Source organism: Podarcis tiliguerta (assembly GCF_965153285.1).
Source record: "Podarcis tiliguerta genome assembly, chromosome: 12".
NCBI classification, from domain to species: Eukaryota; Metazoa; Chordata; class Lepidosauria; order Squamata; family Lacertidae; genus Podarcis; species Podarcis tiliguerta.
The window spans coordinates 681,172-707,155 of NC_139545.1; the positions used below are offsets into that span (position 1 = coordinate 681,172).

At 45.4% G+C, this 25,984-nt stretch overlaps 1 protein-coding gene across 1 annotated transcript in view; it reads left to right on the top strand.

Annotated features, from left to right (window-relative positions):
* Positions 1-987: 987 nt before the first annotated feature.
* The window catches only part of LOC310660724 (uncharacterized protein), a gene marked incomplete at its 3' end in the record, with an annotated part of 176,638 nt that continues 151,641 nt past the window's right edge, over positions 988-25,984 (top strand). Inside the window, exon 1 of the mRNA XM_083405681.1 lies at positions 988-1,423. The remainder of the gene's footprint in view (positions 1,424-25,984) is intronic.

Sequence of the window (25,984 nt, forward strand, 5' to 3'; positions counted from 1 at the left end):
CAGAGCAATTCCCCAATGAGGAACCGTTGCAGCACTCGAGGCTAAATAGTTTGAATACAAGGTAAGTAAGAAGAGATATATTGATGTGTAGAAAATATTAGATGTTGTGGAACAAGAGGATAGAAGAAATGTCACCCTCCCCCTTGAAATATTAGAACTCATGGCATCAAATGAAGCTGAATGTTGGAGGATGTGGGGCAAACAAAAAGCAGGTTCTGCTTCACATAATGCATAGTTAAACTGGAATTCTCTTTCCCGTGAAGTAGTGATGGGCCACCAACATGGACGGCTGTCAAAGAGGATTAGACATGATGGCTGTACTCTGCCTCCACAGTCAGAGGCAGTATGCATCTGAATGCCAGTTGCTGGGAATCCCCCATGGCAAAAGAGCTGCTATGCTCAGGTCCTGCTCTGGGGCTTCCCAGAGGCATCAGATGGGCCACCATGAGAACAGGATGTGGACTAGATGAGCTGCTAGCTTGGTCCAAATGGTAAGTGATAATTAATCCTAGATACCCAAAAGGGTTTTCTTGTGTGTTATGTACTGAGAACAATAGGATCCAAATTGCAGCAGTCTGATTGGTCCTAGAACAATAGGATTCAGAATGCATCAGTCTGATTGGTCCTAGAACAATGCAGCAGTCTGATTGGTTGGCAGGAACCACCCAATCATGCTCCAGATATAAGTGAATTCCAGTAGAATTCCAGGATTAGCCAATCATGTGCAGCCCATTGTGTAAATAATGTATATAAAGCAGATACTTTGAGGGGACTTCCATTCATTCCTCCTCACCACTATGAGCTGAATAAAGAGCATGAAATCACTTTGCGACCCTGAGTATATTCCATTGTGTGTGTGATTCTTTGTGGCTGATTAGCTGCTCTCCCTGTGCAAAGGTCAGAGGGGGCAGGGTTTCTGTTGAGGCAGGTGATTAGCTGTGGGAGGAGCTTATCAGAGCTTGCAGGCCAGCGGCGCGCGCCTAGCAGGGAGCTAGTCTCAAACGTTTGTTGGGGAGACCTAGGTTTTTTGGGGGGGGCAGTTATTTGTCCTGTCTTCACGCTTTTTATGATGCAGGACCGCTGTAGCCACCCCCAACGACACGTTCTCAAGATGGAGGGGGAGGGAACAGCTGCAGTCGCCTGCGGTTCCTGCGCAATGTTTGCCATCTTGCCAAAGGTTGCAGGCAGCTTTACCTGCAGCAATTGCATGTTGATTGCCCTCCTAAAAGACAAAGTCCAGCAACTGGAGGAACGTGTAGCTACGCTCCAAAGAATTAGAGAGCTGGAGCTCTTCTTGGAAGCAGCAGAGCACACCGTCTCCACCAAGGAGGAGACAGGAGACTCCCCTGGGAAGGAGGCTAGTTCACCAACACAGGAGCCCGATATGTGGAGAAACGTGACTCAAAGAAGTAGGAGGCCCAGGGTTCGCTCTCATTGTTTAGAAATACACAACCTCACAACGGTTGGGAGGAATGTTTTTGCCAAAAATCTCAGAAACCTCATCAGGAGGGCTTTAAACTGACTAATGTGGGGGAGGGAGACAGTGCTCCTGAAGGTAGGAGTCTATCAACTGATGAAGATGATCATCCAAATGTTATAGACCAAATGGAGCAAACAGCACGCAGACCTGGTGGTGGGAGGAAAAAATCCTTAAATAAGAGGCACGGGGGAATGATTAATGGACTTCAATGTCTGTACACTAATGCGCAAAGCATGGGAAATAAACAAGATGAGCTTGAGCTCTTGGTACAGCAAACTAAATATGACATAATAGGCATCACTGAAACCTGGTGGGATAAGTCCCACGATTGGAATGTAAAAATGGAGGGATACAATCTATTTCAGAGAAACAGACCAGACAAGAAAGGAGGAGGAGTGGCGTTATATGTCAGGGATGTGTATACCTGTGAAGAGATCCAAGATTTAGAACCTCAAAGCCAAAGTGAGAGCATTTGGGTCAAAATTAATGGAGAGAAGAATAACAGTGACCTCATTGTGGGAGTTTACTATAGATCCCCAAGCCAAACGGAGGACATAGATGATGCCTTCCTGGAACAGATGGCCAAGCATGCAAAAGGAAGGGAGATAGTAGTAATGGGGGACTTCAATTATTTGTTGGATGTCAAACTCAGCCAAGAGCATTAGGTCAAACAGATTCCTCACTGGCCTTGCAGACAACTTCATTGTCCAGAAAGTGGGAGAAGCAACAAGAGGAACAGCCATTTTAGATCTGGTCCTAACCAATGTTGATGACCTGGTTAATGGGGTAGAAGTGGAAGGATCATTAGGCGCAAGTGATCATGCTCTTCTGAAGTTTACTATACAGCGGAAAGGAGCAGCCAAGCATACTAGGACTCAATTTCTTGACTTTAAGAAAGCCGACTTCATAAAACTTAGGGAAGTGCTGGGTGAGATCCCATGGACAGTAATACTAAAAGGAAAGGGAGTTCATGATGGCTGGGAGTTTGTTAAGAGGGAGATAGTAAAAGCACAACTTCAGGCAATACCAATGAGACGGAAACATGGAAGGTGCCTAAAGAAGCCAGGGTGGCTATCTAAAGAACTTTTAACTGAGTTAAGATTAAAAAAGGATGTGTACAAAAAATGGAAAAGGGGGGAAACCACCAAAGAGGAATTCAAACAAATAGCCAGCACGTGTAGACACAAAGTCAGAAAAGCTAAAGGACAGAATGAACTCAGGCTTGCTAGAGAGGTTAAAAGCAACAAAAAAGGCTTTTATGGGTATGTTCGTAGCAAAAGGAAGAACAAAGAAACAGTGGGGTCACTCAGAGGAGAAGATGGTGAAATGCAAACAGGGGACACAGAAAGGGCTGAACTCCTCAATGCCTTCTTTGCCTCAGTCTTCTCCGATAAAGAAAACAATGCCCGACCTGAAGAATTTGGAGCAAATGATTCAGCAGAGAAAACACAGCCCAGAATAACTAAGGAGATAGTACAAGAATACTTGGCTAGTTTAGATGTATTCAAGTCTCCAGGGCCAGATGAACTGCATCCAAGAGTATTAAAAGAACTGGCAGATGTGATCTCAGAACCACTGGCAGTCGTCTTTGAGAATTCCTGGAGAACAGGTGAAGTCCCGGCAGACTGGAGGAGGGCAAATGTTGTCCCTATTTTCAAAAAGGGGAAAAGAGAGGACCCAAATAATTACCGCCCAGTCAGTCTGACATCAATACCAGGGAAGATTCTGGAGCAGATCATTAAGCAAACAGTCTGTGAGCACCTAGAAAGGAATGCTGTGATCACCAATAGTCAGCATGGATTTCTGAAAAATAAGTCATGTCAGACTAACCTGATCTCGTTTTTTGACAGGATTACAAGCCTGGTAGATGAAGGGAACGCAGTGGATGTAGCCTACCTTGATTTCAGCAAGGCATTTGGCAAGGTGCCCCATGATATTCTTGTAAAGAAGCTGGTAAAATGCGGTCTTGACTATGCTACCACTCAGTGGATTTGTAACTGGCTGACTGACCGGACCCAAAGGGTGCTCATCAATGGTTCCTCTTCATCCTGGAGAAGAGTGACTAGTGGGGTGCCACAGGGTTCTGTCTTGGGCCCGGTCTTATTCAACATCTTTATCAACGACTTGGATGATGGACTCAAGGGCATCCTGATCAAATTTGCAGATGACACCAAACTGGGAGGGGTGGCTAACACCCCAGAGGACAGGATCACACTTCAAAACGACCTTGACAGATTAGAGAACTGGGCCAAAACAAACGAGATGAACCTTAACAGGGGAAAATGTAAAGTATTGCACTTGGGCAAAAAAAATGAGAGGCACAAATACAAGATGGATGACACCTGGCTTAAGAGCAGTACATGTGAAAAGGATCTAGGAGTCTTGGTTGACCACAAACTTGACATGAGCCAACAGTGTGACGTGGCAGCTAAAAAAGCCAATGCAATTCTGGGCTGCATCAATAGGAGTATAGCATCTAGATCAAGGGAAGTTATAGTGCCACTGTATTCTGCTCTGGTCAGACCTCACCTGGAGTACTGTGTCCAGTTCTGGACACCACAGTTCAAGAAGGACACTGACAAACTGGAATGTGTCCAGAGGAGGGCAACCAAAATGGTCAAAGGCCTGGAAACGATGCCTTATGAGGAACGGCTAAGGGAGCTGGGCATGTTTAGCCTGGAGAAGAGGAGGTTAAGGGGTGATATGATAGCCATGTTCAAATATATAAAAGGATGTCACATAGAGGAGGGAGAAAGGTTGTTTTCTGCTGCTCCAGAGAAGCGGACACGGAGCAACGGATCCAAACTACAAGAAAGAAGATTCCACCTAAACATTAGGAAGAACTTCCTGACAGTAAGAGCTGTTCGACAGTGGAATTTGCTGCCAAGGAGTTTGGTGGATTCTCCTTCTTTGGAAGTCTTTAAGCAGAGGCTTGACAACCATATGTCAGGAGTGCTCTGATGGTGTTTCCTGCTTGGCAGGGGGTTGGACTCGAAGACCCTTGTGGTCTCTTCCAACTCTATGATTCTATGATTCTAACAGCAAAGGAATCAGCCTACTGCCTGTATTCAAAGCACAGGGTGGAGGAGAGGCCCTAGCAAAGTTATGCAGCTAAGTGAAGCATAGGAAGATAGACCATTAAACCTTCTTTATCCCATTTCAGCTGTGTGTGGCAGCTGACCTCTTTCTACCCCACTCTGCAATGAACAGACCACACACTGCTAAGTAAGTCTAAAAATTATTTACTTAAAATTTCTAGAACTCAATCATGCATTGTCTTACACAGCAATAATAGATAATGCAGGCAAAATATTCTTGGGCAGAAATACAGAAAGGTAGCTTCAGATACATGGCTGGAACTGGGAGCTAGTGTGAGACACATTCTCCCTCCATGGCTTACATCATGAAGAAGAGAGTGAGGGGAAGAAAGAGAAGAAACACATCACTTCCTCCCTTACCAGGGGCGAGGGGCATGACTTCACTGAGCCTACACTAGCAATTAGAACCCGGGGTTGTTAGTTATGTTTGACTGCAAATCTCTCACACTTTTCTCATGCACTTAATTGCTGTAGCTTCTGCTGGAAATCAGCTGATCCCATACATTCTCTCTCTCTCTCTCTCTCTCTCTCTCTCTCTCTCTCTCTCGTAGCTGTGTACATTAGCCTTTCAAAATTCTCCACCCTATTTGCAGGGAGAAAAAACTGGGGAGACAATTTAATGAAATTTCTCCAGGAAAAGATATTTAGGGGTATAACTTGCCATTAGCAGCAGCATAGCTTCCTTCTTACTGTAAGTGTCGGCAGCAGCAATGGAGTTGGCATCCAGGCCACCATTTTGCATCCTCAAAAATGCTGTGTACAAAACATCTTTCTGTGTAACACTGTGGGAGAGAATGGTGACTGCCACCAAAAAAAATAAAATGTTGGAGAAGATTTGGAGAAGATTAGGCAAAGTGAACTCCTTTTTCAGCAGGAGGGTAGGGAGAAAAAGGAAGCTCTCTGACATCTGAGAATTTTTGGCTGAGCCCTAGTTTAAATTCCCATGAGCCACGTTCATCCAGGGCTAACCTTTTGTTTTTTATTGTGCAGTAGGGCATATCCAGATAAAGGTAAGTCTAATTGATTCGAATTGAATAGATACTTGTTTATCTATTTTATAACAAGGTCACCATCTAACTTGCTGCAGGTGACAGAGACAGAGGTGGGAGCAACTGCTGACATGCCTCCCTCTAGGTTCCTCTCATGTGATTTATCAACCTGGGAAGCAAAACCCTGGAAGTGGGCTTTGGCTGCACTTTGCTGCTGGAAGATGAAATGTGGGCTTTGAGAAGAGATTTGGAGGAAGGAAGAGGGATGTGGAGCCTCGAAAACATTTGGTAATATGAGAATTTTATTTTGAAGGTTTAGACATTTCATTCATTTTTGGTAACATTGCACCTGTACTTAGGCAATACAATGCTTGTGCACAATTCAAAAATACTCAAGAATAGGATTCCTGCATATGTGAAGCACTTAAGGAAAGGAAATCAAAGGAAATGGCTCTAATGCATTGACTCGTTGAACAGAGTCTGTTAGATGTTTCTATCATTTGAAAAAGCCCATGGTGTCCTCTTGGAGAGAATGGAAAAACTGCTTTCCATCCAAATGTCTGAGTCTTTTGGCTACTGCCATAATTATAGAAACCCAAATACCACAGGGAACAGCATTTTTGTGGAGTTTCAAATGGAAATATTGCCAGAGAGCGCTTTGTTGTGGCTTTTTTTTTTTCTTTTCACTGAAGACAAGTTGGTAGTTAATGCATTTTCCCTGCAGAGCATAATAAAGTTGTTCTGGTTTTGTTTTCAAGTTCTCTAAATAAATGATGGGTCTGGTGACAATCATGTCAAAAGCAATCAGCAATGACAGTCCAGATTCATGAGAGTTAAAATTTACCCTAACTGATAATTTCTTATTTTTTATGGAGGGGAAATGTCTTCATTTTAAAAATCCAAATGGGGATTGATACGCCGCACCACACAAAACCCCAAGTCTCAATTTTGCCGGTTATGGAACATTTGCTTTCGCAGGGGCTGGGTGTAGTGGAGGAGCCAGGGACCTTCTGTCAGGCTCTGCCCCCCTGGTGTGGGTGGCATGAAGTGCAATAGCAATGAATATCCCAGACTAAAGAAGCTGTAGCATGTGGATGCCAGCCACTAATTGTAGGAATTATATTGAAAAAAACAAATTCTAGCCTGAGAATAAAACCTTAATTACTTTAAATTCTGTGCTCGGTGAATTTTTGGTGGCAGCTCTTGTCACTGTCTGAAAGGGTTGAAGACTAGGATTAACCCTGCCAAACTGCAAACAGGTATATTGGATGGGGGGGGGGGGTGGAATCCTTAGAAAAATATTCAAAAATGCCACAGCAATAAAACACTATGTTGAAATAACTGATTACTAAAAACAATAAGAAACTAATAAGAGACAGGGAAGAGACAGCACAAACATATACACACATTAAAGAATGGACTGCGTTGGATTGGGAAGAATCAAAAAGAATCGAGAGAAAGCAAACAAGTAGAAAGGCTGGCTTAGATACATAAAAGAGTAGATTAATCAAAATACTACCAACAAACTAGCCTTGGGGAGGCCTCACCTCACTCCAAATACACCCTCATTGTTTGGTATTTTGGGTTCTGACAAAACAGTTCTATGTTCATCTATATCTTAGTATATAATAAGTATATAATAAAACTGGAAGGATGTTGTCATACCATAGTTCATGTGGCTGCCAGGCAGGCAGGCAGAGCAAGCAAGCAGAATGAGTGAGCGGCGCAGGTGCCACATGACCCCCAGTGGGCTACTGAGGCAGGAAGGGACAGCTTCCTAGCAACCATCATCATGGCTGGTGGTGGAGAGCAGAATGTGAGGGGAAGGGGGTTTGGTCCAGGTGCAAAGGAAAGCAGAGGTTTTGTTTTTTTTTAATGAGGTGTAAAGGAAGGGGATTTGGCAAAGGGTGGCATCAGCATGACATGAACAAAGGTGCTCCTTACACACACACACCCTTACACACACACACACATGCACACACATGCACATTCTTATGTACTGAGTTGAGTAGGATCCAAACTGCAGCAGTCTGATTGGTCCTAGAACAATGCAGCAGTCTGATTGGTCGGCAGGAGCCATCCAATCCAGCTCCAGGTGGAAGTGAATCCACATCCTGATTGGCCTACAGGAGAATCCCAGAATTAGCCAATCACGTGCGGCCCATTGTGTAAATAATGTATATAAAGCAGATACTTTGAGGGGACTTTCATTCATTCCTCCTCACCACTATGAGCTGAATAAAGAGCATGAAATCACCTTGCGACTCTGAGTATATTTCACTGGCGACGAAGGTGGGATCCCGCTGAGCTGACTACCACACACAGCACCACAGCACTGCCACCTGCCGCACCGCTGCCTCGCACCGTGTATCCAGGCTTCAGCTCTGGGACCCAAGGAACTCAGAATGGCAACCAACAGCAGCTTCTCGCCATTCAACCCAGCATCCGGAGACTGGGAAGCGTATGCCTCCTGTTTCACCTTCCTCCTAGAAGCCAAAGGGGTCACTGACGAAGAGGATGCCAAGAAGAGGGAGATATTCTTCAGCGTCTGCGGAGAGGAGACGTTTGAAATCGCCCGGGCAATCTTTGCACCTGAAGATGTCGCTACTGTTCCATACAAAACAATAATGGAACGGCTATGGGGCACTTTTCGCCGCAGCCCTCAGTGGTGGCTCGTCGAAATGCCTTCTACGCAAAGCGGCAAGCCCCTGGGGAAACCATAACTGGGTTTGTGACCTCTCTCCGCCAAGCCGCCCGGTTCTGCAACTTCTCAGAATTGGAGAACATGCTTGGTGACTGCCTCGTCGGTGGCCTGAAGGATGAGAAGCTGCAACGGCGCCTCTACGCTAAGAAGGACCTAACGTTCCAGGTCACTCTGGAGGAGGCCCTGGCAACGGAAGCTACCGAAAGGTCAACGCAAGAGGCACGGCCGAGCCTGCTGTCCCAAACGAGGGTCCACCACGAAGACCTCACCGACGACTCAGGATCTGACAGGGAGGAGGTGCACCGAGTACAGCAGCGCACTCAAGCAGCGCACAGACCACAACTGAATGGACGAGAAGGAGGGAACTGCGCAAGCTGCGGGGGGAGTCACGAGAGGAGGACCTGCCATTTCCGCAACGCAGAGTGCAGGCAGTGCGGAAAATTGGGACACATCGCCCGGGTGTGTTGGGCTCGGCCCACCCGACGTCAGGCATCGGATGACTGATCCAAGAGCCCCCAGGGCCCAACACACCAAGGCAACTCGACGGAGCTCACGGACTTCCAGGTATACCAGTTGCCCCACTCCAACATAGAGAAAGTTTATGTAGAGGGGGCCCCGTGCTGCATGGAACTTGACACGGGTTCAACTCTATCCATAATCTCGGCAAGCACCTTAAGGAAACTGTGTCCTAGTGGGGGTCCCAAACTCAGGCCGGCCCCATTCACCCTCTGGGACTTCCAGAAACGTAAGGTGTAGGGGGTGGGGACCTTCAGGGTGCAATATCGAGGGCAGATGCGGCAACTGGACTTGCTTGTGGTCAAGGGCCCCTACATTAGCTTACTGGGATTGGCATGGTTTGGACTACTGGGGCTAGCCGTCACCGGGGTAAACCGCATTAGCTTACAAGTGGACGTGGACACCATATACAAGGAATTTCCAGGGGTTTTCGATGGGAAATTGGGACAGTATACGCCGCCCCCATTGCTCTACAGCTTGACCCCGCAGTACGACCTGTCAGGCTCAAGGCCCGCCAGGTCCCATTCGCCCTGAAACCCCGTATAGACGAGGAATTGGACCGGCTCGTGGAGCAAGGAGTGCTGGAGCCGGTGCCTAATGCCCCCTGGGAAACCCCAATCGTCACACCCGTCAAGCCTAATGGTTTGGTCCGCATCTGCGCAGACTACAAATGTACCATAAACAAGGCCCTCACGACCCACACATACCCAGTGCCAGTGGTCAGCCATGTCCTTGCCACTCTGGCTGGGTCAAATGTTTTTGGCAAGCTGGACTTGGCCCAAGCATATCAACAGCTGCCAGTAGATGAGGCCACAGCAGAGGCACAGACGATAGTGACGCACAGAGGAGCGTTCAGGGTAAAGCGGCTGCAATTCGGTGTCAGCGTGGCACCAGGCATATTCCAGAATCTAATGGACTCTCTCCTTAAAGGGATTCCTGGCGTCACCCCCTTCTTTGATGATGTGTTGATTGCTGGGCCCACACCAGAGGAGTTTGAGGACCGCCTCCGCACCGTCCTGCACCATTTCCAGACGGCGGGTCTCAAGGTGAAGCGGGAAAAATGTCTACTAGGAGTGCCTCAGGTGGACTTTCTGGGATTTATGGTGGACGCAGAAGGGGTCCACCCGACGGGGGACAAGGTACAGGCCATTTGTGATGCCCCAGCGCCCAAGAGCAAGACTGAACTTCAGACCTTCTTGGGACTATTGAACTTTTACCATTCCTTCCTTCCCCACAAGGCGGCGGTAGCGGAGGCCCTACACAGACACCTGGACAAGCGGGCCCCTTGGGTGTGGTGCCAGCGCCAGGAGGCCGCATTCCAGGCAGTCAAGGACTTGCTTGTCTCAAACTCGGTCTTGGCACACTTCGACGAGAGGCTGCTGGTGGTGCTAGCTTGCGACGCCTCGCCCTATGGCATTGGCGCTGTCCTGGGACACCAACTCCTGGATGGAAGAGAGGTACCGGTGGCATACTTTTCCCAGACACTCAACGCAACCAAGCGGAGCTACTCGCAAATTGACAAGGAGTGTCTGGCAATCATGAAGGGAGTAAAAAAATTCCATGATTTCTTGTACGAGCGGCCCTTTACCATGGTGACTGACCACAAGCCGTTGCTTGGCTTGTTTGCCACCGAAAGGCAGACCCCCCAAGTGCTGTCTCCTCGCGTCCTCAGGTGGTCAATTTTCCTTGCCAGCTACCAGTATGCACTGATTCACTGCCCTGGGAAGGCGATGGGCCATGTGGACGCCCTCAGCAGGCTACCACTACCGGAAACAGGCCCAGACCCAGCACCTGCACAAGAGGTTATGAGCCTGGAGCTGCTTCCCGACTGCCCCATTCAGGCACAAGAAGTTGCACACCATTCCAAGAAAGAAAGGGTCATCTCCCGGGTCCTGGACTGGGTGTGGAGGGGATGGCCCAGCAGCAGCCCCGGGCCAGAATTCGCCAGCTAAACAACCCGCAAACATGAACTGTCGGCCCACAAGGGGTGCCTGTTATGGGGAAGCAGGGTCGTTGTTCCCCAGCCCCTCCGCAAAAGGGTCCTCACAGCCCTACATGAGACACACCCAGGGGTGGTGAGAATGAAGGCCCTTGCCAGGAGTTATGTGTGGTGGCCGGGAATCGAGGGAGAGATAGAGGCCTGGGTCAAACACTGCCAGGCCTGCCAAGAATCCCGCCCAGATCCCCCAAGGGCCCCAGTCCAGTCCTGGGAGTCCGCCCAAGCACCATGGTCACGCCTGCATGTGGACTTCGCTGGCCCCTTTCAGGGGAAAACATTCTTCATAGTGGTGGACTCCTACACCAAATGGCTGGAAGTCACACTGGTACCGTCCACTTCCACGTCCTCAGCCATGCGGGTACTACACAGGCTGTTTGCAACCCACGGGCTCCCTGACACTCTCGTCTCAGACAACGGGACCACATTTACGTCAGGAGAATTCCAAACCTTCACAGCGCAGAATGCCATCTGCCACATCCGCTTGGCGCCATTCCACCCTGCCACCAATGGCCAAGCAGAACGCATGGTGCGGACCACCAAGGACACCCTTCGCCGCATGACGCAAGGGGATTGGGAGTACCGCCTTGCCACATTCCTCCTAGCACAGCACACCCAGCTCAACGACTGGCCGGACCCCCGCTGAACTACTAATGGGTCGGCGCCTCGCAATCAGACTGGACCGCCTTCACCCTGATAGAGCTCAGGATGAGGTAGTGGTGGGGGAAGGCAGGAACCCCCGGACCTTCGAGGCCCAGGACCCAGTGTACACAAAGAATTTTGGGGCAGGCCCAGCATGGGTACCCGCATCAGTCACCAGGGTCACTGGCCCCGTGTCATACGAGGTGCTAACGGATGGGGGGCAATGATGGCGCCGCCACTGCGACCAGATATGGCGTCGATTCCCAGGAGAAAACCAGGAGGAGGACAGGTCAGAGGAGTCCCAAGGGAACAGTGGGACAGTGAGGCCCATAGAACAGGAGGGGCCAGCAGGAGAGGCAGAATCAGTAAATACAGAGAGGACCCGTGAGGCCGAAAGGACACCGGAACCGGAACCACGACTGAGTGAGCGGGTTGCACCAGACCAAACGGCCCCATTACAGCCAGCATCCTTGGAACATGAGCCAGAACCTGAACCCCAGACCAGGGAACACCCCAGGCCACAACGCACACATAGGCCACCGGCGTACCTTGAGGACTATGAATGCAACCTTCTGAGCAGGACTGGAACTTAGAGGGGAGAGGTGTTATGTACTGAGTTGAATAGGATCCAAACTGCAGCAGTCTGATTGGTCCTAGAGCAATAGGATCCAAAATGCAGCAGTCTGATTGGTCCTAGAACAATGCAGGAGCCACCTGATCCAGCTCCAGATAGAAGTGAATCCACAACCTGATTGGCCTACAGGAGAATTCCGGAATTAGCCAGTCACGTGCAGCCCATTGTGTAAATAATGTATATAAAGCAGATACTTTGAGGGGACTTTCATTCCCTCCTCACCACTATGAGCTGAATAAAGAGCATGAAATCCACACATGCTCTCTGCATCACCTTTTTTTTTAAAAAAAAAAAATCAACTTCTACTTGGAACTTCACTGTGTTTTGCTATTCCCTGTCCACTTTAAACAAAGCCATTTTGCATCCAGATTGCCTTTCAGATAACTAAGATATTTCCAGGCTGGATTGATTGACGCCACATGGAAGAAGATTAAAGGCCAGCTACATACTAACCAAGGAGGGTTTGACAGGGAGTTCTGCTTATTCGTTTAGTTTTCCAGTCCGCACATTGATGCTTATCAGTATCTACAGCCACATGAAGGGGGAGAACTATAAAACCCTCAGATGCACATTGTTCTATGACAACAGTGGAGGCCATTTATTGACCATGTCAATGAAAAGCCCTAAAACCTAGCTCTTTACCTACTCACACATCTCCTGTAAAAGTCTGTGTAGAAATTGCCTATCTGCTTCGGTTTCTAAGAAACCAGAAGACCAAAGAGAACAGGTTGATTCCTCACTGAAATGTACTTGTATCAGGAACCTGCAGATCAGGATCACTGACTGCTTTTAGAGGGAGAAATTGTAGGACGGGTATCCTGTATTTTCAGGGGTGAATAGTTTGGTGCAAAATACAGTCTTTTAGAGATCCCCACCCCCAAATACCTTCTTGTTATTGTTCACTCTCCTTCCAGATGTAATTTCAGTGCCATTAAGAAAAGAAGATGGTGCTTACTCTCCACTTTGTGGGAATCACAAACTTTATTAGTTTTGTCATTTTACTTTTCTAACTACAATGAAACACAATATACTAATCCTAATATCTAGCTGTTTGAGGAAATATTCTGGTCTTGAGGCAATTCTTACTACTTTTACAAGTAGTAAGAAGGGGCTGAGGGGTCCCCCCCCCAATAAAATATTTAAGGGGACTGTCCCCCCAATTGATGGGCATTGCCACTTTTATTCAAGTTTATTCAAGCTCCTGTGCCCTCTGGCATAGGAGCTTCCTGAGCTTTCTTGGCCTTGAGGGCACTTTACACCTTCCTGCTCACAATTTATAGCTGTTTGAGCATCACCTTGAAGTTGTGGTCAGGCAAAGGTACTTGCAAGTCACCTTCCTTTGCCGCCCCCCTGCTCGCCGCAACACCACAGGTCCTGGTTTGATGGAAAGAAATGGCAACAGGCTTGCCACAAATGAGCTGCATTTATGTATGTGGTTTAGCTATCTGATGGTGTGTGGGCTTCTAGGTTTCCTTCCCCAGCATCCAGCCACCAGGAAAATTGGCACGCACCTTTGCAATAATAAGTCTGCAAAAATAACAAGACTGCTTCTAGGGCTGAAGAACATAATCAGTTAGCAGGGTGGGGGGTAAAATAACAAACAGGCAAAAGGTTCTTCCCATACAATGATTCAGAAAGGAATATTATTAAATTCCTTCTTGCTAAGCTGTAAACTATACATAGTCGTAAAGTTATAATATTTATTCACTTTAGTTTATTTTACTCATATAATTAGTCCTGATATTATTTGCTCAGTCCACTTAATTTTCTAGGCTGCAACAAGAGAAATACAGTGTCCAGATCAATAGAGGTAATAGTACCACACTGTTCTGCCTTGGTCAGACCCTGCCAGGGCCCATGGAAACCTGGAGCTCTCCCCATGAAAACCACCTTCAGCACCCAATCCAAGCAAACCTCAATCTGCTGAAAGCCTGAATTGGCGTCTGTGCCAATCTAATGCCAAAGAGCAGGTCCGCACAGGGAAAGCTTAAGATTTGGTCCCTTAAATTGCCTAAACTTGAAATAAAGCACACCTTTTTCTGCATGTGCTGGCATAATTTTTTTATCACTGGCATTTAGACAAAGTAAAACAGGAGAGGACTTGAGAGATCTTGGAACAGTATGATTATGCAATAAATTCAGAACATTATTTAAATGTCCAATGGTTCCTTTCCAGTTATCTTGTTATTTACTTCTCTCTTTAAATGAAATCATAGCACATCAAATGTTGATTGCAATAGGGATAAAATTAACTTCCTGTAGGGGGTAAGAAATAACTTTCTCTCCATTGCACACACATTCCTTTGCACCTCCTAACACCACACAGAAACATGTAGCCCCCCAATGTGGGAAATAATCTTACAGCCAAAATAAGAATTTCAGGTTTTGCTAGATAAGTTAAGATACATGAAGTTCCCCTGTAAATTCCTAAAGAAGATGCTCTGTGAGATCATATCCCCTGCTTGCCCTGGTAGGAAAAGTAACAAAGGAAAATAATCCTTACTACATCAGAGTTCAGTCTCGCCATGTAGCAGAAAAGAAAGGAGGCTTGTTCTGTGCTCTCCTGAGCACAGACTCCATTTTTTATCTTTTAGATTTTGTAATCTAAATGTAGATTCTGTCCATCTTGTTTTTAGTACTGCTTTCTGCTGGAATCTGGTTTGAAAGTTTATGTAAGTGAACAAAAATTTTATTATTACATTGCATACTTGTTTGTGATCCTTTGTTTAGAGAGATAAAAAGGGAAAGATCCAGTCTGCTAAAGCTTCCTGGGTGATTATTAATAAGGTTAAGCAGCTATGTCCCAGACTGCAAAAGGGTGATGATTTTAAACTCTGCTAACTAGATGTTAAACTCCCACAAGTGAGTAAAAGGAAGGAAAAATAATAAATAATATCTGAAATATACTCGGCCGAGTGTGGATTTCATGCTCTTTATTCAGCTCATAGCAGTGAGCTTGTGCAGTTTCCTCCTTCTCATCGAGGCAGCTGTGGTCTGTGCACTGCTTGAGTGCACCGCTGTACTCGGTGCACCTCCTCCCTGTCGGATCCTGAGTCGTCGGTGAGGTCTTCGTGGTGGACCCTCGGTTGGGACGACAGGCTCAGCCGTGCCTCTTGCATTGACCTCTTGGCAGCTTCCGTTGCCAGGGCCTCCTCCAGAGCAACATGGAACGTTAGGTCCTTCTTAGCGTAGAGGCGCCGTTGCAGCTTCTCATACTTCAGGCCAACGACGAGGCGGTCACGAAGCATGTTCTCCAATTCTGAGAAGTTGCAGAACCGGGCGGCTTGGCGGAGAGAGGTCACAAACCCAGTTATGGTTTCCCCAGGAGTTTGCTGCTTTGCATAGAAGGCATTTCGACGAGCCACCACTGAGGGCTGCGGCAAAAAGTGCCCCTTGAGCCGTTCTATTATTATTTTGTAAGGAACAATAGCAACGTCTTCAGGCACAAGGAGAGCCCGGGCGATTTCGATCGTCTCCTCTCCACAGACGCTGAAGAATATTGCCCTCTTCTTGGCATCTTCTTCGTCAGTGACCCCTTTGGCTTCTAGGAGGAAGGTGAAACAGGAGGCATACGCTTCCCAGTCTCCGGATGCTGGGTTGAATGGCGAGAAGCTGCTGTTGGTTGCCATTCTGAGTTCCTTGGGTCCCAGAGCTGAAGCCTGGATACACGGTGCGAGGCAGCGGTGCGGCAGGTGGCAGTGCTGCGGTGCTGTGTGTGGTAGTCAGCTCAGCGGGATACCACCTTCGTCGCCAGTGAAATATACTCAGAGTCGAGAGTGGATTTCATGCTCTTTATTCAGCTCATAGTGGTGAGGAGGAATGAATGAAAGTCCCCTCAAAGTATCTGCTTTATATACATTATTTACACAATGGGCCGCACGTGATTGGCTAATTCTGGGATTCTCCTGTAGGCCAATCAGGTTGCGGATTCACTTCCACCTTGAGCTGGAGTGGGTGGCTCCTGCAAACCAATCATACTGTTGCATTGTTCTAGGACCAATCAGACTGCTGCATTCTGGACCCTATTGTTCTAGGGCCAATCAGACTGCTGCCTTTTGGATCCTATTCAACTCAGTACATAGCAATATCCTTTCCTACCCTCCAAACCCATCAAACACCCATTGCATACTCAATTTCATTCTCTTATTTCTTAATATATCAATGCCACCCACACACTAAATTGCTCTCCTTTTATTCCACATTTACCATTCACCCTGGTGCAACCACTCAGCCACCAATTTGCACTCCTAATTTTCTGTGCTGCTAGGAGCAATAATTTTATCATCAACCACTTCAGACAAGTAGCTAACAAATCATAATAGTCCTTAGCAGATGTCCCTGCTTCTGAATAACACATTTCTTTTTTCTTAGCAGACATAGGAATGGTCCTGGGATTGCTCAGTTTCTAAACCAGGTCTGAACCCATAGTGGATCTAGATCAGGGGCCAGCAAACTTTTTCAGCAGGGGGCCACTTTCCTTCGGACCTTGTGGGTGGCTGGACTATATTTTTTTGGCGGGGGGATGAACGAATTCCTATACCCCACAAATAACTCAGAGATGCATTTTAGATAAAAGCACACATTCTACTCATGTAAAAACACCCTGATTCCCGGACCATCCGCGGGCCCAATTTAGAAGGCAATTGGGCTGGATCCAGCCCCCGGGCCTTAGTTTGCCTACCATGATCTAGAGCATCATTCTCATTCAGGAATACATGCAGCTGCTTTTTCCCAGAAAGCAGCATTGGTGACCAGTCTAGAGTCATACTCCACTGGGTCTAGCACAGGCTTTTTGACAAGAGATGCACCTCTGGCACTAAAGGCAGCAGGCAAAATTCCATCCATTTACCACCTCCACCACCTTCAGTCACTCCACCCAGGCTAGCTTACATAAGACAAAGATCTCATGAGCAGGTGGTTGGATCCTGTTTACACCATCAGGCTGCATTAAGTGGAACTGGTACCACAACACTGTCACAAAACAGCATCTATATCATACAGAGCCAATGAACTTCATCCTCAAAGCGTTTAGCTATCCGGTTACTGCTAGTCACTGTGTTTGCCACCCTGGTGAAGTGTAATATAATAAAATGATATAATTCAGTGTGATGCAGAGCAAATTACCACACAGAGAGGGAACACAAATGCAATATTCAACCTGTTTGCTAGGGAATATTTCAATTCACCACTTTCCTGTTGATAGTGGTATTGAGGTTGGAAAGCCATGTTTCAAGCTAAATGTTCTTTCTCTGAACTGCTTAGAGAAAAACTCTGTGAAACATTCTGGTGAAATATTCTGGTTTTGTAGCCTTTGCAACATCAGCAGGACTCTCCTTAGCTAGGTCTTTGCAACATCAGCAGGTCTCTCTTTAGTTAGGTCTCTCTATAGTCTATATTTTGTGTCTCAAAGAAGGGTTTAAGCTAGATATAGCAGCAGCAAACACCCTCTCTAACTTGCTCCTCCTCAAAGTGGTTCTGCTTGCCTGGAAATTAGTATCTTGTATACTGTTCAAATATTCTGGCAGGGACAAAATAGAATAGAATAAAATAAAATATAAGACTGTTAACATGGGACTGCCTTATCTCCATCTTGATTAAACTTCATACTTTTGGTGGGTATTGCACAAAATCTCCATCGTGTTTGGAAATATTCCTATCTTGAGAGGTTTTGTGCATTTTGGGGGTAAAATGCATAGTCTGGGAGACATATTACATACATGCACTGGCAGAATATATTGCTGCATGACACCCCAACCTCTGAGACCCTTCAAAACTCTGTGGGAGTTGATGTGGTGTGTGGAAGGAGCAGGTTGTCCAAGATTGCCTCCATTTCTGGCTCCATTGGATCAGTGAGCTTTCCAACAGTGGAGAGACACCAGCATTGACTGGAGAATGTGAGGATTGACCAGGCAGTGTACTTAATTCTGCCAGTGTGTCTTGGAGATTATGCATATTACCCAGAGAATGCATAAAACCCTGTTGAAACATGCACATGTTCTAGGCCTGTAGGAGGTTAATGCTTAATATCCAGAGGATATATAAAAAGCAGTCAACATATATACATTCCTCAAGGCTTTTTGGAGTTGGAGATTATACATAATGCCCATAGAATATACAAAATACATAGGAAATTTGCATATTTCCAAAGGTCTGTTGGAAATTATGCATAGCACAACGAGAATATGTACAATTCTCTCTTAATGAATAGATTATGTGCACATCCTCCATGAGGCACGGTGAATCACATAGGAGCCAATCCTAGGGGCCAAGGTCACTTCAACCCCACCAATGAAATAATTGAGGGGGCCAGGGCCCCCCTAAGTTGATGGCCATTGTAATTCAAATGTGTGTGCACTGCATCTTGTGATCAGTTATGCAGGGTGGGCCTTACCTGCCCCCCTCCCAATATTTTATTCAAGTTGGCACGCCTGCTGAATCACCTTGAGGAATTTCAAGAATCTGAAGAATCCACATCTTTCAGGGATGTAAGTCTACATGTTAGCTCACATGAGTCTTTCAAGATGAGAAACCACCCTGAAAACAATGGTCATTATACAGTTTTTCTGAGGGTTTGCCAAACTACAGCAGTAAATTAATTTAAAAGAAACAGCAAAGTATGTTTGGTTGGGTTTTTACTGCAAAAGCATAAGTACGGATCTCACAGAGAAGCATGGTTAGATTAGCTAGGATGTAACACCCAGCCTTTTATATCAGAGGCTAGTGATACTTTAATTCAACAAAGTGATTGCATCAAGATGAAAGTACATCTATTTATTCAGGTGATCCCATAAGTATTTGGAACCTCTACAACAATGTTGAAACATCAGCTGGTCTCAGCTAGATACAAGGAGTGGGAAGATCTGTTGCTTCACTGATCATTGCTTTAGGAGTAATACCATAAGAATTTAATCTTTATGGACACCTAAAATGTGGTGGTAGGTATTGCTTTAACTGTATAGTTACATGCCACCTCAGTCTCTGAGAGGTGCAAGATTCCTGAGGTTTCAGGCGCTTACCCAGGGTTCATGTTTCCTTTTAGAAATGAGGCACAGCCGAGCCTGTGGTATCATTAGGATATATGTTTTATTTACACATATATCCAACCTGAGGCATTCACAGCAGCAACACCTCAAGAAGGTCTTGTTTCTTCCATAGCCACAGCCTTGGAATCAAGCAGAGCTGCAGCATGGCACACACACACACTCTCTCTCTCTCTCCTCACTGCTTTACTTGTAGGTCACATCACAGCAACTCCACTCTAAATTCAAGTTTGTTTCCCTTAATGGCCCATCACCCAGGCGATCACCCCAAAACAGGAAGCTAGCCTGGCTTATATTTTAACACTTGCTGGATCCAGGGGTTAGAAGGATCTCACCTACAGCCTACTCATAACAATATCAAGCGCAAAGCCTGGGCAAGAATTCAGGGAACAAGAATGCTCTCCCTAGGGAGGTTCAGCTGGCACCTTCATTATACACCTTTAGATACCAGGTGAAAACATTCCTCTTCAATTTGGCAGACTAACAAATTGCCCTTTTAAGGATGTTGTGGGAGTGGGGATGATCGGTTTTGTTTTGTTCATATTTTTATTACGTATTTTGTGTTTTTTATATTGTAATTTTATGTTGTGAACTGCTCTGAGATGAAGGGCAGTATACAAATAGAAGAAGAAGAAGAAGAAGAAGAAGAAGAAGAAGAAGAAGAAGAAGAAGAAGAAGAAGAAATAAATCTGGATCTTCTATGCTGCAAAACTAAGAGCCAAACTGCACAACCTCCAGAATCAAGTGGTGAAGCTTTTTGTGAACATTTTTTACTGGCCCCCTACTAACAAACTTTCAGTACATGGAAAATGAGGGCTAGATGAATCCTTGGTTCTCTTTGCCTTAGCTCAATTCCCCCCTCTTACATTCTGTGTGCCCTGCCCCACCCCACGAAAAAACAACTGGGGAAACCCTAGTAGAGTTTGCAAGAAGAAGAACTCTCTTGCACACCTGAACCAAGCAATATTGAACTCCCCATGTAACAGTTGATGCATGGAGAGTTCATTCCTGCTTTCTGCCTCCACCAATTAACTCTGTTGGATCATCTGCTGGGACAGGCTGATGGGTCATCTTTTCTAGCAGAACACTGTGCCTTTGAGAGCATGAGAAACTAATTTGGTATCTTACCCTCCAGCATCCAGCCTGGACACAGAGGTCCACATCCGAGAATCTTCTGGGCGTTCCCTCCCTGCAAGAAGGGAGGTTTTAGGGAGCCAGACAGAGGACCTTCTCGGTGATGGCACACACCCCATGGAACATCCTCAAGGAGCTAAAGAACCACACAACTTTCAGAAGACATCTGAAGGTACATGGAAGTTTTTAATGTTTGATGTTTTATTATGTTTTTATATCTGCTTGAAGTTGCCCAGAGTAACTGAGGCAACCTTACTACTACTACTACTATGTCAGGATTGAAGAACCCTCATGTCCAAAATCTGTGGCTGTTAGAAGAGCACAGTCCAGGAGCTGAGGAGGGAGAGAATGGAATGCAGGTTGCCAAGGAAACAAGCAGACAAGATCTAGGTGAAGGGTGGAGCAGTAGAGCAAGGGAACCCGCTACCTGTGGATTTCACATTATGCTTGTTCTTTACTGGTCCTACTCACATCTTTTATGGTGAGCGGCTTTGAGTTTCTATTGTAGGAAGGGCAGGGATGTACTTTTAAAAAATAAATTTAATTAGTGACATGAATACTAAAAAGTAAGTCCTGGTACCTGAATTGCAAAACGATAGGGAAAACACAAGAGTCTTTTGCCAGGAAACAAAGAAGCAAAATGGATGCCATTCAGATGGCAAGAAAAGCTGTCGTTGCACAGGAAATGATTGTTATGGTTAACAAAGCTGGCCACCATCCCTGTCTGGCCTGCAATGGGAGGCATCATTGAAGGTGAATTTTGCTGAGTTTTGTGCTTGCTGAAACCTCCGCTCTGCACAACTGGACTGCAGCTATTTGCTTTGGTTTCATTTTATTTATTTTTCGTTAAAAGCTTACTAATGCTTTCAAACACTCGCCTATTACTCAGATTTATTGCTCAACAGTTTCTCGTCTCCTCACTAATCCCTTTTTAAATCTTTACGTTTACGTTCATTTTCCTCTAGTTTACAGCCTCTTCTTCTTGCTAAGAACAGCTCTGAGAACCTCCTTGTTGTGTCTCTTCTGCCACCACTGGAGGATTTCAGGGTTCATAGTCCATTAAGATTTCTCTCGGATTTTTGTACTTCTCCTTAATCAGCAGAGGGTGGTGTTCAACTGGTGTTTTCCACCTTCTTATTCCTTCCTCAAACCTACACCTTCACCTGGACCAGGTCGCAGCTGCTAAACATGAAATGAGAAGGCATGCAAGGCATGGGGCCAAGTTCAGTAGTCCTATGCCAACACTGTTCACAACTTAATTTTTTAACTACTAAAACAGGAATGGGGAACTTTTAGCCCTTCAGATATTGCCGAACAATAAGCCCCCCCCCCATAAGCCACTGGCCATGCTTGCTAAGACTGATGGGAACTGTAGTTTAGCAGCCCTGGAAGGCCAAAGGTTCCCCACACCTGCACTAAAGCACAGGGGACCAACTGGAATAAAAGATTGGGTGGCCCCAGGTAAGCTCCTCCCTGCATAATTGATCACATGAAGCGGGGCACGCACACCATTTGAATAGCAATGCCCATCAACTTGAAGGGGGGCTCAAATATTTTATTGGGGTAACCGAAGCCCCCGCGGCCCCTAGGAGTTGGCTGCTATGCTAAAGCAACATGCAGAACATTATGTCCAGGATGTAGTACAGACTGCGGATATTTGGCTGACCACAGGCGGAGAGTGCCTCTGTAACAGTGTGAAGAAGACACCTTGTAGGTCGTGGTCTCCAGTTCTGGCATTTGGGGTTATGTGAAGAAACTGAGAATGAAAGAGTGGCCTTGCAGAACAGGGCAGGGGGAGATATGCTAGTGGTTAGGGAGTTTGGCTGCCAAACTGTGGCTTGTCATAGGGTCCATAGAGCCTTTGATGAGATCTTTCTGCACGATTTTGTTTAAAACTCAGTTCCCCATAAGATCCCTGATAAGGTATGGCATCAAACCACTCAGCGGCATTAATCCTGAGCAGACATCTTTTCATATCTTGATAATTGTCCCCAAAGTCTGCTGTTAAAACTACTTCCTCACTCCCAAACCATCTGCAACAGAAATGACACTAATTTGCTGAGGTTGAAGTTGGGGCAAAATACCTGACTTGGCTCTCTCAGAGATCAAGCACAGCATTGATAATAAAAATGATAAAATTGGCATTTCCCCATTCTGTTTTATCTTCAAAGGCTGCCTTAGAGATCACTGGTGTACACGATTATCCTTCCTAGAGACCGGTGTCTGCCCACAATTTATGTTAACTTTACTACAGTCCCTCTGCCACCCATCAGATAGGAAGGAGAGGGGGGGGGCGTGGATTAGCATTCTATCTCCCAAGGACACACGATTCAGAAAATAACAAATGACTTGTAAAAGGACTGGGTTGAATTTGTATCTTAAAACATAACAAGACTGAGTGTCTGAAGACACTTTGTATAAAAATAGCTTGCTGTTTGGCTTTGTGAAATGAGCTCCCTGCCCACGTAATGCTAACATTTGTAAAATGGGATTGAGATGCCATAACTGTGTGTGTAAATCATACCTAAGTGAGACTGTCTTTTTCTTCAGAAAAGCCTCCAGACACTTTTATTATTATTTCCATTTTAGATAGTTGAAAAAATAAAATGTTTTATATTTATCTGTCATTCTATACTGCAGTTTCCAAAGGCCTGTGTGTCTGTATTTCCTTGTCAAATCTTTTGTGCAGTTATGTAGGGAAATTATTTTGGGTAAGCGGCTTTCTAAGCCCCTGATTTTCATATTTTTATTTTTTTCCATTAATTTTCACATTTAAACATTATCATCATATAAACCATAACAAACAAATACATCTAAAGGCAGCCCTGTTTAGGGAAGCTTTTAATGTTTGACAGACTATTGTACTTTAATATTTTGTTGGAAGTTGCCCAGAGTATCTGGGGAAACCCAGCCAGATGGGCGGGGTATAAATAATAAATTATTATTATATTATTATAGAAAATAGAAAATAAAACATTTTCACACCATATTCAATCCCTATTTTGGGATTACTCTGATTCCCTTGACTTCCCTCCATTTCCTCCCCTGGTTCTTTTATAATATACATGTCTATAATTTCTTTATCCTTAATTATTTCAATTTTAAACATTCTCCTTAATATTACAAGTGTTTTTAAAAACCTGCTATTGTATTAACTTCATTACAATGCTTTTGTAAATATGCAATAAACATTTTCCATTTTTTTAATTTGTTGTCTTCTTGATTTCTTAGTCTACCAGTTAATTTAGCCATTTCAGCATATTCCATAAATTTAAGTTGCCAATCTTCTTTAGTTGGGACTTGTTCTTTCCAATGTTGAGCTATCAATATCCCGGCAGCTGCTGTTGCATACATAAACAAATTTTTGTATTCTTTCGGTATAGCCATTCCAGTTATACCTACTAACAAAGCTTCTGGCTTTTTAACAAATGTTATTTTTAACACTTTTTTTCAATTCATTATAAATCATTTCCCAAAAACTTTTTATAACCTTACATTGCTACCACATATGGTAAAACGTACCTTTTACTTCCTTATACTTCCAGCACTTATTATCTTTTGTCTTATGCCTTTTTGATAATTTAACCAGAGTTAGATACCATCTGTACATCATTTTCATATAATTCTTCTTAAGAGCCGTACATGCTGTAAATTTTATATCATTTTTCCATAATCTTTCCCAATCTGTCATCTGTATATTATGTCCCACATCTTTCCCCCCTTTTATCATAACACTTTTGACCTCTTTGTCCTTTGTTTCCCATTCCAACAAAATATTATACATGTTTGATAGTAGTTTATAGTCACTTCTATTATTTCTCTCAGAAATTTTAAAATTTCATATGCAAATCATTTCTTTTTATCATTTTTAAATGTTTCATTTAATTGAAAATGTTGTAACCAAATCTGTTACATTTTTTATTTTGTTATATTCCTTTAATTTTAATTTATTATCCATTTCCATTAACAGCTCTCTATATGTTCCCCAATTGGGTTTCATGTTTACTTTTCTCAATGCTATTGCTTCCAGTGTCTAAAGCGTAAGTCTAAGCCCCGTATTTTCAGTGAACTCAGGCAAAAGCTGGTCGTCAAAAGCTGCTGAAAAATCAATAAATGCCACTAATAAACTTCTGTGCTTCAATTTTACAAACTTATGTACTGGGGGGAGAGAGCAAAGCAGCAACCAACTGTTGAATGATTGCAGCAGAAACCCAGCTCTTCTTCTGCAACCATCTCTCTAGATTCAAGCCAATATAACCTTCAAGTCTAGCCAGGGGAGAAGTGTTATTGATTATGTGGCTGTTTGTATTTGATCTGATTCCCCATTAGTAGCTTTGAAGTGTATTGCTATCTGAAGACTGATCATTTCCCAATTTGCTTGTCTCTGATTGTAACATCTAAGCAGGGTCAGCCCAACAAAGGTCAACAACTCAGGGCAGCACCTCAGGGCAACCACAACTCTGCCTGCCTGCCAAGTCAAGATCTAAATCACGAGCAAGGTAGGGGGAATAAAGATCTATTCTGGGATCCTGCTATCCGAGGCAGACACCTCACTTTGTCTCCTGAGTGGGCCTGCCCTGCATCGGAGTTGCTTCTCATAAGGGTTCCATTGCATTTGGCTGGGGGTTTCCTCCACACATGTTCAAGCCGTCTCCCAGCTTGTTTCCTTGCCCAAAACTCTGGAGTATATCAGGGAGCCAAACAGACTCCACAAAGTAGGAGAGGGCACTTGGGGCAATTGTGTCAATGACCTGAGCCATTTGGTTGTTCGAGAGATCGGCCCGGGCTTTGACAGGAGCAGCAATCGTATCTGCTGGGAAATCCTGCAGAGCCATCAGTCACCAAGGGCGGACCATCCTCTGAAATGGGGAAAAGGTGCTGAGAGCCTAAATCTCAACAGGAAGTGATGTGACCATGACAAGGGACCGGTCCCAGGGGCGCCTGCCCAGCTTCCTTGAGCACCACAAACTCATCCGCTGTGTTCAGCCAGTGGGCTGCATGTGGGCGACTCTGCCATCCAGGAAGGCTCTTTCTAGTGGTGGAAGTGAAGACGGTGTGGATTCCCCAGGCTGCCTCCCATTGGAAATCCCTCATGGTGACCATGTGGCACCAACAGGTGAGCTATGAGCACGGGCACAGAGAGCTCACACTGGCAAGGCTATGGTGGCAATGGGAAAAGGTATTCATGAAAACTGCTTCTAGATTGTCGTACAATCAAGCAGTATATAGTTTTTTTTATAAATAAGGAAAATTACAGTTGTACCTTGGATCCCAAATGCATTGGTACTCAAGACGTTTTGGCTCCCAAACACCGCAAACCCGGAAGGGAGTCTTCTGATTTGTGAATGTTCTTTGGAACCCAAACATCTGGCGGGGCTTCCATGGCTTCTGGTTGGATGCAGGAGCTTCCTGCAGCCCATCAGAAGCAGCGCTTTGGTTTCCAAATGTTTTGGAAGTCAAACAGACCTCCGGAACAGATTCCGGTCGACTTCAAAGGTACGACTGTAATGAACGGTGCCAGGCACATGAAGTGACATGCTGCCTTGCCTTGCAGCACTTTGTGGAAGGGAAATTGGCACTGTGAGCACCAGCTGGGCTGCGGTTTCCTCTCCTGAGCTCCCTCCTGCCTCTGCCAGCTTCTCAAGCTCAGCCTAGGCTCAGCTCAACCCAAGCAGGCTTCGAGGTCCTGGACAGTTCCCTGTCTTGGCAAGGTGCCCCATGAGCTGTCCAGAGGCACCAGCTGATGCCTAG